Raw genomic sequence first — 12,486 nt, 5'->3', positions numbered from 1 at the left:
ATAGTAGTTTGTATTCAACTGAAGTAATTAATACCTCGGTCTAAATTTATTATGTAATTTTTTGTAACTTTTTTCTAATTTTTTTCCATAATAGTGATTCAGCCATAATGTCTCTCGCTGCTGTATTATCAGAGATTTCTCTTTCAGTTCTCTTAAATCATAGAGTGATGTACACCATTCTTATTAACTCCACTGACTAGAAATCTTTAGGAGGTGATTGATGTGACTGTTCTGAAATGAAGCACCTACCAGAATTCAAAACTACAAAGGTGACTACTGAGGATGATGGACTGCTAAATTCTGCAGAAGAGAGAATTTTTCTATTAAGGTATGATAAACGACAGCAACTTCTCTGTTAATTTACTTTTCCTTTCGCTTTAACTTCTTCATTTTCTTTAACTTAAGTTTTCTAATCCATCTTGAAATTGGAAGTGGCTTATCAAATATTAGTTCAAAAAAAAAAACTTAAAAAAAAAAAAAAACTTTAAAAATGTTTCCAGACATCAAAACTACATGTTTAAATGATAATTTTATCAAATTTAAGTCAGAATTCCTTTACAAGCTTAATAATGGCCTTGCAAAATTTAGCAGATATTTCCTACAGCCACTGATCCAATTAGTCTTGTAACATAAGCTAGTCCCAATAATTCTGAAAGTACTTCCTTGTGAGCCTTTGTCAATGTAGTATTATCATTCCATGCAATCACAACAGAATTAGCTTTAGTATTTTGAAATGGTATTTAATCTAATTTTCATGTGCTTATAATAAATTATATAGATATTCAATCATGTGCACATTTAGTTTTTTTTGTGTTTTGCCATTGTGCAAGAAATCATTTCTTTCCTCAATATATGCTTTAAAAATAAATTACAGCACATCCACAAATACATATTTCTGTCCTTGATATATTTATATAAGCATAAAAGTGAATGAATGAATTCTTCTAACCTAAATGTATAGATCTGTCAACATTTTTAGTACCTGTCCTGCTGATAATAAGAAGAGCATATTTTATTAGCTGTCAAATTCTGTGCTCTTTTTAAATATCATTTATTTCACCAGTATTTATGTAAATGGATTGCAAAATATTCAGTGAGTGATGGGTTTCTGTCCCTTTCCTTTCCAGTTACTGATCAGAAAGTTAGAATAAATTATTATTGGTGGCTTAGCAAAAAATTTGAATAATTTAAATATTATTTGCTTTCTTCCTCATGCAATAATTTAGCATTGAACTATGTTAACTCTATGCAGTGTTAGCAAACCAGAAGTAAGGAAATTCAAAACTGACTCATATTTTAGCTGGCATATGAAATACTCTCTGTAAAAATAATCCACCTGTTTTAGGATTTTACTGTTATTTAGTCTTTTTTAATGGCTGAAGATTTAATGGTTACATGTTTAAGGACAACAATAACAAAAACACGAAGGTAATAAAGCAGAAGAAAATACATTGTGAGTTTTACTAGGATTGCATCATTTCATCGTCACAAAATTCTACAAGAGTTACTAATATGTTATCTATCACACATATAAGGAAAGTAATTTGTAGAGGGGATGAGTGACTTCCCCAAGTCAGACAGCTAGTCAGTGGAGAGTGGTAAGACATCTTAATCCAGTCTCTCTAACACAATCATGCATGCATGGCTACATATATGAGTTGTCTCAAAACAACACACTTTTAAAAGGAAAGCAGTTCTATTTATTAGCTCTTGTTCAGAAAAGTTCAGTAAGTTAATTTTCACTTTTTTTTTGGAACTGAAGGAAACTGCCCACCCCAGTGGTCCTAACCCATTACTCAGACTTATACTCTGCTCATTCACTGGCCTTCTTGTCCAAAATATTAGGATATCTTTTCACTTTTCCAGCTTCCACAGGCTATTATATTTAAAATGGGAGTTTATCTTCTATTATCTGTTTTCCTCCAATAGCACACTCAATTAAACTGATGCTTACATTTAATTTGCACAGGTACTTTATTGGGTTTATAATAAAAAAAAAAAAAAGAAAAGTATTTAGGGACCAAATTATGTATATGGTCTGAATATACTGTATTAGTTTAGTTGTAACCACTGATTCAAGATAATATTTTTGAGAAAGGATATAAGTAGAAACATAAATAAACAAACAAGCAAAGAAATGAAAACATTGTGTCATTTAAACATCTGTCATTGAATCAATTACACCATCATGTTGTATCCATGAAAAAGTGAACTACATGCTAATTTATTGTAGTATAATTTTAAGAGTAGCAGGATGTTTAATAATATTAACAAAAACAAACACTTTTAAGATCACTTTTTAATCCTCTTCTTAGAAGTACTGCCTCTAATTGTGTTCACTACCACATTTTGTGTTTTAAAATACGATATTTCCTAGAACTAGAATTATCTGTCTTTGACAAGAAAACAATTTTCTTTCAGTTGAACAATCCTGTATCATACATAAGCATGATAATTGTATTTACACTCAAACAGTAAAAAGACAGTCTTCTGTGCCATAACTACTGGTAGTAACATTTTCTAGTCAACGTAATAATAAACACATACACAGACACATACACACACATAACACGGTCATCAATACTGAAAAGAATAAGAAAACAATATCACTATTGCAGATGGCAGCATTGCCCTTCTGAAAATTCCTATATTAGTATGTTCATTAATATTCCTGCAAAAAAAAATAATAAAATAAAAGCTATGTATATTTTTATGTCATCAATATGTAAGAATAAAATGGCAAAAACCAATAAGAGCCAGATGCAGTAATAAACAAATAAAGCAACTGAATAAAACAGTGAGTACTAGGGTGAAAAAAGATCCAAATATATGTGGACATTTGATTTAGAAAAAGAGAGTTCAATCTTTTGAGTAAATTATTCTAGTTCAACTGGTTATCCTTATGAGGAAAAAAACAGAATTTAACTCCTACCCTCACTTCGTTCTTAAAAATCAGTACCAAAGAAATTGCACATCTGAATGTTGATGGTAAAACCATAAAGCTTCTAGAACAATAAAAAAAAAAGAGTGGTTCAAAGCTTTGAATTTGTGAACATATTGAAAAAAATCTGGAATATAATTTAAAAAGCATTTCAAAAAATTGAATATCCAGGTGGTCAATAATAATATAATAGTTTTTCAACTTGAATAATAATCAAGAAAATGCAAAATAAATCGTGATATGATGCCACTGCAACTCTCTGAATAAATAACATTGAGAAAGACAAAATTAAACTAAGCTATAATGGTGAAGGTTGAAATGCTTGTGTGTCGGGTCCGCCGCCGGCCGACTAGAACAGCCCTTGCCTCACTATCAGTCTCTCCCTTGGTGGGTGAGCAAATGGCCCGGATTCCTCTTTCCCTCCTGTCCCCTTTGGAAGGAGATGGGGGAAGAGAGCCATGAAGAGAGGTGAGCACAGCCGCTGGCCCCAACCAGCCAGTTAAAGGACACTCAGATGTGGCGGGGGTTCTGTTGAGCAGTTCCGTTTATTATCACACAAGCACTTGCTTTTAAAGGCAGATGGGGAAGGGAGGTTTTTACATCCTCCAATCAGCTTAAAGGTTACAAGAGCATGCATCCTGTCTCAATGCCTAGCTATTGCAATCACGCAGTGTTCACAAGCACGGAAGCACATATTTGGCCAATAAGGGCTAAGGCAAGGTTCCCGTGTATACTCCCACCCTACTTCCTACCCGCGACACTTGTAATGTCACTTAAGGTGGCGTTAGTTTTTAAGGCCCGACACTTGTGGAACTATGTGAACTTTCATGGTGTAATTAAATTATTACAAATATTTCAGAAAAAGGTTTTATCATTGTCTATTTAATTGAAACATACACATTCCCTGAGAAAGGTGTAAGTATAGTTGTAGGTATAACAAAAATGAGTACATATGTGCACTGATAGATGTGTACACAAATATACTTAGCACCTCTCATTTTTTTTTTTTTTCATTTACAGAAACTTACTGCCTCTATAAAAATAATGATGTGGATAGATACTTAGAACATGCTTCAAACAAAATATTATTTAAATATATTAGTTAAAGTTTTAAATAAGTATATACAATGTATACATGCAATGAAACATCACACTGCCCATCATAAATATGCACAATCATTACATGTCAATCACAAATAAAATAAAACTTTTAAAAAATTGAATAAGTGAAGGGTTATCCATTTAATTACTTTTTTAGCATGGGTCATGAAGAGTCTTAATCAGAAAACAGGATTATTGAAACTGGGAATAGGTAAATATGTGTTACAGAGAATAATTTACTAGAAAACAGATAAAAGAAGTAACTTGGTTCTTGTATTTGTCTGTTTCTGTTGCTTATAACTAAATATCTGAAACTGGGTACTTGTAAGAAAATGAAACTTATTGCTTATAGTTTCTCAGGCTGGGAAGGACAAAGTCCAGGGAACACATCTGGTGAAGGTCTTCCTTGGTGACGGCTTCAGTAACACAGTGTATCACATTGCAAGATGGCAGAAGCAGTGAGAGACTCTCACATGCTCTCATTTTAAATCCCTCAGAATCATACATGACCACTATTATTAATCCATTCATTAGGGCATGTTCCTCAGAATCTACTGACCTCTTCAAGGCCCCACCTTTCAATTACCGTAATAGAATTTCCCACCCTCTTAACACTGTCACAGTGGGGAACGAGCCTCTAATACATAAAACTTGGGGGACACAATTAAATCCATACCACTCCTTGAGAAGCTGTGAACATACAGAATCACATCCTTTGGATATATGTAATGGAAAATTCAGAATCACTACAGTGAAGAAGTTTCAAACACTGTTGCCGCAAAAGTCAAATACCATCGTTTGAAGTAAATAGTTAGCTAAACCTCAACAGAATCTAATATTCTATATACAATGAGTATCTACCTAGCCCCATTGTTATGCTAGCCCCATTTAGAAACAACCCTAATGTTCTTCAATAAGTAAAATATTTAAAGAATGGTATTCATTACAGTGCTGCCTAACACAACAGTTGCCAGGTACAGAACATTTCCATCATTGCAGAAAGTCCCAGGGGTCAAAGCTGTATAGGAGAGAAAGTGAATTAACTTATGCTACACACAACACAGACAAATTTCACAAAGTTCATTGAGAGGAACCAGGAACAAGACATGAATACTGTGTTTTTCCATTTATATAAATTTCAGTCAACTTCATTTATGATGTTAGGAATCATGATTTCTTTTTCTTTTGTGTAATAAGCAGACACTAATGGTTGAGAAGGGGTATGAAAGGAATCTTTTCAAATGTGGTTAATATGTATTTCTTAATCTGGTTAGTGGTGACATTGGCAGAGTCATCTTGTCATAATTTATAAACTGTTCACTTAAAATTTGTTCACATTAAAAAAAAAACATTATTTTAAAAATTCAGGAAAATTAAAAAAGAAAGAAAGAAAGAAAGAAAGCAATTGACAAGACCAAAATAATTGGAAAATAAAAGCAAAGATACCCAGCTGGATATGAGGTGAGGGGGCCTGACCAAACCAACTCCACTTTCCTCACATTGATTTTCTCTATATTTTTTATATTTTCTATTTAGTTTATCTATGCTCTAATTTTTATTATTTACTCCCTTTGCTAGATCTGGGCTTAGTTTGTTCTTCACTTTCTACTTTCCTAAGGTGCAAAGGTGTTTGTTTATCCGAGATCATTCTTTTTTGTTAATGTATGCATGTAAATTAAGTAAATTTCCCTTTTAGCAAAAAAAAAATTATAAGAAAAAAGTTATTTTAAGTCATCTTTTGGAGGTATAACTGGAGTTTAAAAATACCTAGTCACTTTTAGTGCAGTTTCTCATCCTGTCTTTTCACTTACTATAACACCTTGAAAATCATAATTTTAGAGTATGTAACACAAATTTTCAAGGTGTAATATTTACTCTAATATCATGATTTTAATAACTGCAATATGTTACATTTTATGGAAGTCCATAATTTACTTAGCCATTCTCAGATTGTTGAACATTCAGTTTATTCCCAGTTTTTTACCTTTATGTAACTGTCTTCCACATTAAAAAATATATATGATTATTTTCTTAACGGTTTCAAGAAGTAGGATAATTGGTTGAATGTGTGTGCACATTTTAAAGACTTCTATTTATGAATCCAATCTGTTCTTCAAGGAACTTTTACCGGTTTGGGGGGCCCAGGGAGCGACCCGCCCCCGAGGGCGGTGACCCGCATCCGTGGCTCTGCAAACTGTCTGACGGTCGGTAGCTGGGGACGCACTGGCACGCGGAGGTACCAGGGCAGAAGATGGGTGCCCGCCTGGTGAAACGAGAAGAAACTTGGAGGGAATGAAGTACTTAGGCCTATTCCCAGCGAACTGCAGTACAAAGAGCCCAGAGTTGAAAGGGTTGTCTGGAAAGAAGGTACTTGGAGCGGAGCCCATTTCAATAAGAATAATTTATTTTCCTGGTAAAAGGAGGGGAAGGAGAGCCAAAAGCTGTAGAATCTGCACCTTGCCCTGCCCATGCACTGTGCTTTATCCCGAGTGACTGTGCCATATAGGTAAGGTGAGGATCGCACAACGACATTGTCGTGAGTGGCATCATCCTCCCGTCTGACACACAGGCCGTCCCTCAGGTGCCTTGATCCTGCGGTGAGGACTTGTCATCACAAGCACCAAGACTTGTCCTCTGCAGTGCCCCGTCCAGGAAACTCTCCACTGCTTGACCTGCTGGGGTCCACACGCGTGCTATGGAGTGGATGTAGCTTCTGCTACAGCTGCTTTTTCTTAACCTATTTTTCCTTTCATTCTGCATTTTGTGGTCACTTGAAGTTGTCTTCTTTCACACTGATGCAATTTTTCCCCCTCAGCTCTGCCCACCAAATAGATATTAATCCCATCATTGTCTTCTCAGTTTCCTTGCAAAACTTGCCTATTATGTCCATCTCCAGTATGAGTACACCCTCACCTCCTGTTGATTTTTCTTCTTATCCTGTTGCTTTTCATCTCAGTGACTTTACTTTTAGCTTTTGACTTAGTTTCTGGTTTTGATATTCCAGATAAATACCTTTAATTTTTAAATGAATTCTGAATACCTTTTAAAAAAAAATCAGATTGACTACCTATGTCCTAAAGGTGTTAGTTATTCTCAAAGTCCTTTATAAAAGGCTGCTCAGTAATTCATAAGATGACTTATAATGAAGGACTGTGCCCAGTCAGGGCAGTGATAAATGTAAATGCGATTACACTTTCTCTAGCTTGCTTTCTAATAAGCAGTATGGGTGTCCTTATGGAAAGAAAAGATTCTGGTAATTGTGAGAGAAGGACCACATGCACCATAAGAGAGATATGGAGCAGTTAGTCCACGACATGCCACAAACACTAAGATTTTCAACTACAGGTCTAAATCACAAAGATGCTTAAAGTATATGCACATATTAAATTTACTTGGGAAAGTTTCTGTTTCTTATCACACACACACACCCCTCCCCCACTCCCTGACCCCAACACATACAGGCCTAATTATAACCATAATTGGAACTAGAACTGGGCTTGTAGACAAAACCTTTTGAAGTGATAGCAAATTGGTGGTAACAGTTTGTCAGGGTGTGTGCATGAGAGGGTGGAAAAGTGCAGTAACTGGGAATATTTTCCTCCAATGGAAAGTGATAACAAAATCAGTTTAGTTTTCATAAATGTTCAACAAATGGATCAAAGCCTGTTTTAATTTTTTAGTGTTTTTCAGTTTCTTTTTGTAGTCTTTATCACCATAAGACAATTTTGAGAGTAAGATTATTGTTTCTCAAAATACTGGATAAAGATAATAAAGAAGCTGTGAAAAACAGAAGGAACCAGGTCCTTGACTGTATAAAATTACAATGCCATTGTTTGACCTGGTGGAAGGAAACACATTTTCCTTATTGCCAGTATTCTGTATAAGAAATTATTCCCCAAGTATATAATACGGGGAAGTTACATCATTCTTTAAACTTGCTAATATACAAAATATCAATGATTGAAGCAAATGCCCTATTGGGGAGAATACGATGCAAAATGGGATTGTAACAATTGCATGGACATATATGACGCACGTAAATTGATGACCATTAAATCTATTATAAAACACCTCCCCCAAGAATCTAACAGCAAACAAGCGTATCTATCTGCCCCATAGTGGAGATAATAAATTTATGAGTATATAGAGGATCAAGATAAGATAAGGAATTGCACACAGAAGGATTGCAGAAAATATCTCAGAACTATATTAAAAACCTTGGAAGGATATACAGACATAGTATTGTAGGTACTTGATTAATCTAGGTATCACAAACTTAGGTTCTACAAAATGAAATAATATGAGAGCTTATCCTGACATTTTCCTTTTAAAGCATTAGCATGATGAAACATCTACAATGACAGCAGCTTACTAAATTGTCTGACCCAAGCATAACACAATAGTAGCTCACTATAAGGTATTCCTGAGAATCAGTTCAGCCTTGCCAAAATGTAGAGAAAACAATGAAACATCTGAAGAGAAAAGGTTAGAGTGTTTAATCATGTTCATGTGTTCACACACCTCTAGACTATGAAGAGCCACATAGTCTGCCTCTGATTATAAATTAGATTGGTAAATATATATGGATAAATTGTGACTGAGAACATTTGGTAGTCTATTCCGTTATAGGTTTCTTGCCTTTGTTTTGTTTTTGGGGGGGGGGTTAGGTTTAGTTTTTGTTTTTGTTTTGAGAAAGATTGCTTGACAACCTGTTCTCCCTCGTCATTATCTCTGAACACATTAGATTGACATTGATTCTTGAAAAAGGGTTGTTAGGTGCACTGGATGTTTAGGATCTTGCAAGAATCAAGATTATGGAACCAGTGAAAAAAAATATAGAAGCCAGGTAGTTGATATGGGACTTTTAGAAGAATTTTAGGGTTTTAATCACTGTGTCACAAATGAAAACCACCAGAATATTCTCACTGGCAAAGGGGCTTTTTAAGGTGGACAGAATAACATGTTCAAAGAATATCAACCATAAGTGGCATTTTCTGAGCCAAAACTGATCCACTTTTGTTATCACAGATTTGCCAGTTTTCCAGTAACAAAAACCAAATTACATCTGCTGACATGGTGCTGTTCTCAGAGATAACAGCCAGTCACTCTCATGGTTGTAGTTTGACCATTGTAGAACTAGTGCTGGGTCTGGAGCTCACAGACCCCTGGGGCCCGTTCACAAACCCTTCACATGCAGGCCTATGAGCTAGGTAACCGGCAAAAAGGTCCTTGCAGCTGTAGTTGAAGTAAGAGTAGTCTTCATGTCTGAAGAGCACACTCATGTCTGAGAGCTAAGCAGTCCAAAACGATACTCCTAAACTCAACTGCTACTGGCAAAGTCCAAAGTAAAACTGAGCAGCTGCCAGCAGAGTAAACGTGCTCTATTTTTAGACTTGAGCTCTGCCCAGCTGCTGCTGCTGCTTCACAAACTGGAGAACACAAAATAGCAACAAAAGAAAAAGATACATTGTCATGCATGTGCACTAACTACACTCACAAACAACTTGTTTACAAGGAATGTGCTGCACCATACCCAACAGGACCTAAGGCGAGGAGGCCTGACTAAATTATTCTATTTTCCTCACAACCATATTGAATCTTCATTACCTGAAGGGAACACTGACTTGTTAACACTGGGATAGGTATAATTATTGCATTTAGATTGGCTTTTTATATTTTTTTGGTTTCTTGGAGTATCAGCAAATGCTTGAATGCCAACTATTTTACCTAAGTGGTCTATAAAAAATGGATTATTTTCAAGAAGCCAGCTTAAAGATGAATAAGTAATGTAACCTAGTTCTCATAAAAAACTAGGCAGTTTAATGATAAACTAATGTATTGAAAAAGTCCTGAAATACAGTATCCAAGATAATGTAAAGTTTCCCTAATAGTCAGGTTACAGGCATCCAGGAAAAAATAGAATGAACTCTATAAAAGTAATTTCTAGAAGTCCTATCTCTGAATGTTTGTCTCTCTACCCATGCAACTCTGGTTTCACTGATATGGATATTTTAGTAAATAAGGGAAAGCTAAGTTAACGAGAGATACTGATAATGATTATGCTGCTTTGAAATATAAAACTCCCTGGAAGTTTCTGGCTCTCAAAGCCAATACAGCAATAGTATCAATGAATAGGGTTGTTGTCAGGATCAAATTAATTATTATATGTGATCTTATAACAGTGTCTAATACTGAATGAACACATAATAAATATTAACTATTATAATTAATACCACTGAAATGTGGCTTCTTGACTTGATCAGTATCTCAGAATTTCTCTCGTTTCCCCCCACATTGTATTCAGCTGCTTATTCCATTCACGTCAAAAGCCCCCTGGGCTCCCCTGCTGGAACGAGGGGAGTGCCACGGGCCTTGACCATGCTCCCTCCCTCGTTCCACCTCTTGCAACCCTCTCCCCCTCTCCTTTCTCCTTTCCCCCTTCCCTCAACTGCTCTGCAACATCTTAGAATGTAAAAAAACAATAGTAATAATAAATAAATAAATTTGAGTCTCAAATAGCTGACCATTTGCAAAGACCAACAGATAAAATATCGCTTTACTACCAAAACCCTCCAACCACCAGCAGCTCTCCATCAGACTCTTTCACTACTGCTTTGCCCAATTTCTTCTTCTTTCAGTAGGAGACAAACCCTAATCTATCTCATTTGGGCATTTGTTCCATCAGACTCCTTTTATATTTCTCATATATTCACAGTCTTTACTGTTTTTCCCTTGAGTTCATGAATATGCTCATATCTCTACCCTATGCAAAAATCCTCCTTCACTATTCCTACATCGTCCTCTAAAGCACTTGTTTTTCCCCAGGATTTTCCTTTTTAGAAGACCTGCTGTATTCCACTGTCTCCATTTTCTCAACTGCAATTTAGTGCTTAACAGGCTATAATTTAACTTTACCCCGAGTACCAGTTCAATCAACAATGTTGACTGTTTATTTTGGCAAATCATAGGGACATTTCCTGTAGACTCTCTATTCTAAAAGACTGATGCTCCAAATTCTCTCCCAAGAAGGCTATCTGGTAAATTTTTTAATCCTTCTTCTGCTGTTGAAATTTGCAGTTTTACATGTCTCTGGAAGGAAATTCTAATCTGCTACTTCTAAATGCTTTCTGGTAGCTCTACTTTTAACACAATCACCTAAGATCTAAAAAGTTCCAAATCCATAGTTTTGCATCTTCCCATGAAATTTTGCTTTCTAATACTATCTTAGTGTCAATTTGTGGATCCACCTTATAATGTTGCCCTAGTCAGAATTATATGGAAATTATTCCTTCATTCCACACAGAGTTGTGAAGTCCTCCCACTTGTACACCCTAATATTTAATCTACCTTGTCCTCTGCATTTTATTTCTACTGACACTCAAAATTCCATGCTCACTGGTCTCCCCTTATTCTAGGCTGGGCCCTTTCAAATCTGTTCTCAATCTCAGTGTTAACATAATCAATCAAAGTCAGTTTGGTTTTCTTTTCTCCTTCATTTTAATTTCTCCCTATTACATACAAATTTAAAGTCTATGCTCCTTAATGCAGTATAAGTGTTTTATCTAGTCATATATTCTTTTCTATCTTCATTGTATTTATGGATTGCTTCATACTTTTCACAAGCAAACTTCTGGGTTTTTAGGGATATACCATGTGATTTCAAAACTTCACACTTTGTCGTATCCTTTTCTTTTCCTGTTATAATTTTATTCTCATTAATACGCCCACCTTAATCTTGCCCTCCAACTCCTTGGAAAACTCATCTACAACTCTGAAGCATAGATAGGGTGCTAACTCCCTAGGAAGAATTTTTCTATTTAATCTCACTACCACCATAGAGAGTTCATTATTCCCTACTGCTATGCTTTAAAAAATTCTTCTGTTCTTTTATATGTTATGCCACAGAATAAATTACTTTTAATAATTTTGATTTCATCACAAAATTACAACCATATATTTAAGTTCAAAATTATATGGTTTTATATTTTCTCTCATATGGCTAAATTTAGCATCTGAAATAGAGTTAGAATAAATTAATATTCAACAATTAAATTGATAAACACTTTTTCATCTCTTCTATTTCAATTTCAAATTCTTACAGAAAGTAGAAAAAATTAACTACATATAAAATGGTTTTAATATCTTAGTTCAGGCCAGTTTTCTTGGTTTAGTGAGAAAGTTTTAGATGCAGGTAATGGCATTATGTAAATTCTTATACACACACACACACACACACACACACACACAGTATATATGTGTGTATATATGAATGTAATGCATGCAATGTTAATTCAATATAACTTAAATAAGTAGTATTTATATTTTGAGGTCTAAGTCATTAAAATTCTAATATAACAATTAGCAAGTTTTCTGATAATAGCAATATATGTAAAAATATTTTATCATTTTTTGCAAGTTTCTTATCGTGCACTGTAATTATCAGT

At 34.8% G+C, this 12,486-nt stretch overlaps 1 pseudogene; it reads right to left on the bottom strand.

Moving 5' to 3' along the window:
- The window catches only part of LOC134370422 (BTB/POZ domain-containing protein KCTD3-like), a 90,559-nt pseudogene that overhangs the window by 15,482 nt on the left and 62,591 nt on the right, over nt 1-12,486 (bottom strand).

Source organism: Cynocephalus volans, chromosome 2 (assembly GCF_027409185.1).
Source record: "Cynocephalus volans isolate mCynVol1 chromosome 2, mCynVol1.pri, whole genome shotgun sequence".
In the NCBI taxonomy this organism is placed as follows: domain Eukaryota; kingdom Metazoa; phylum Chordata; class Mammalia; order Dermoptera; family Cynocephalidae; genus Cynocephalus; species Cynocephalus volans.
Note: the sequence above shows the minus strand (reverse complement) of the source record. Positions and strands in the feature narration are given on the sequence as shown.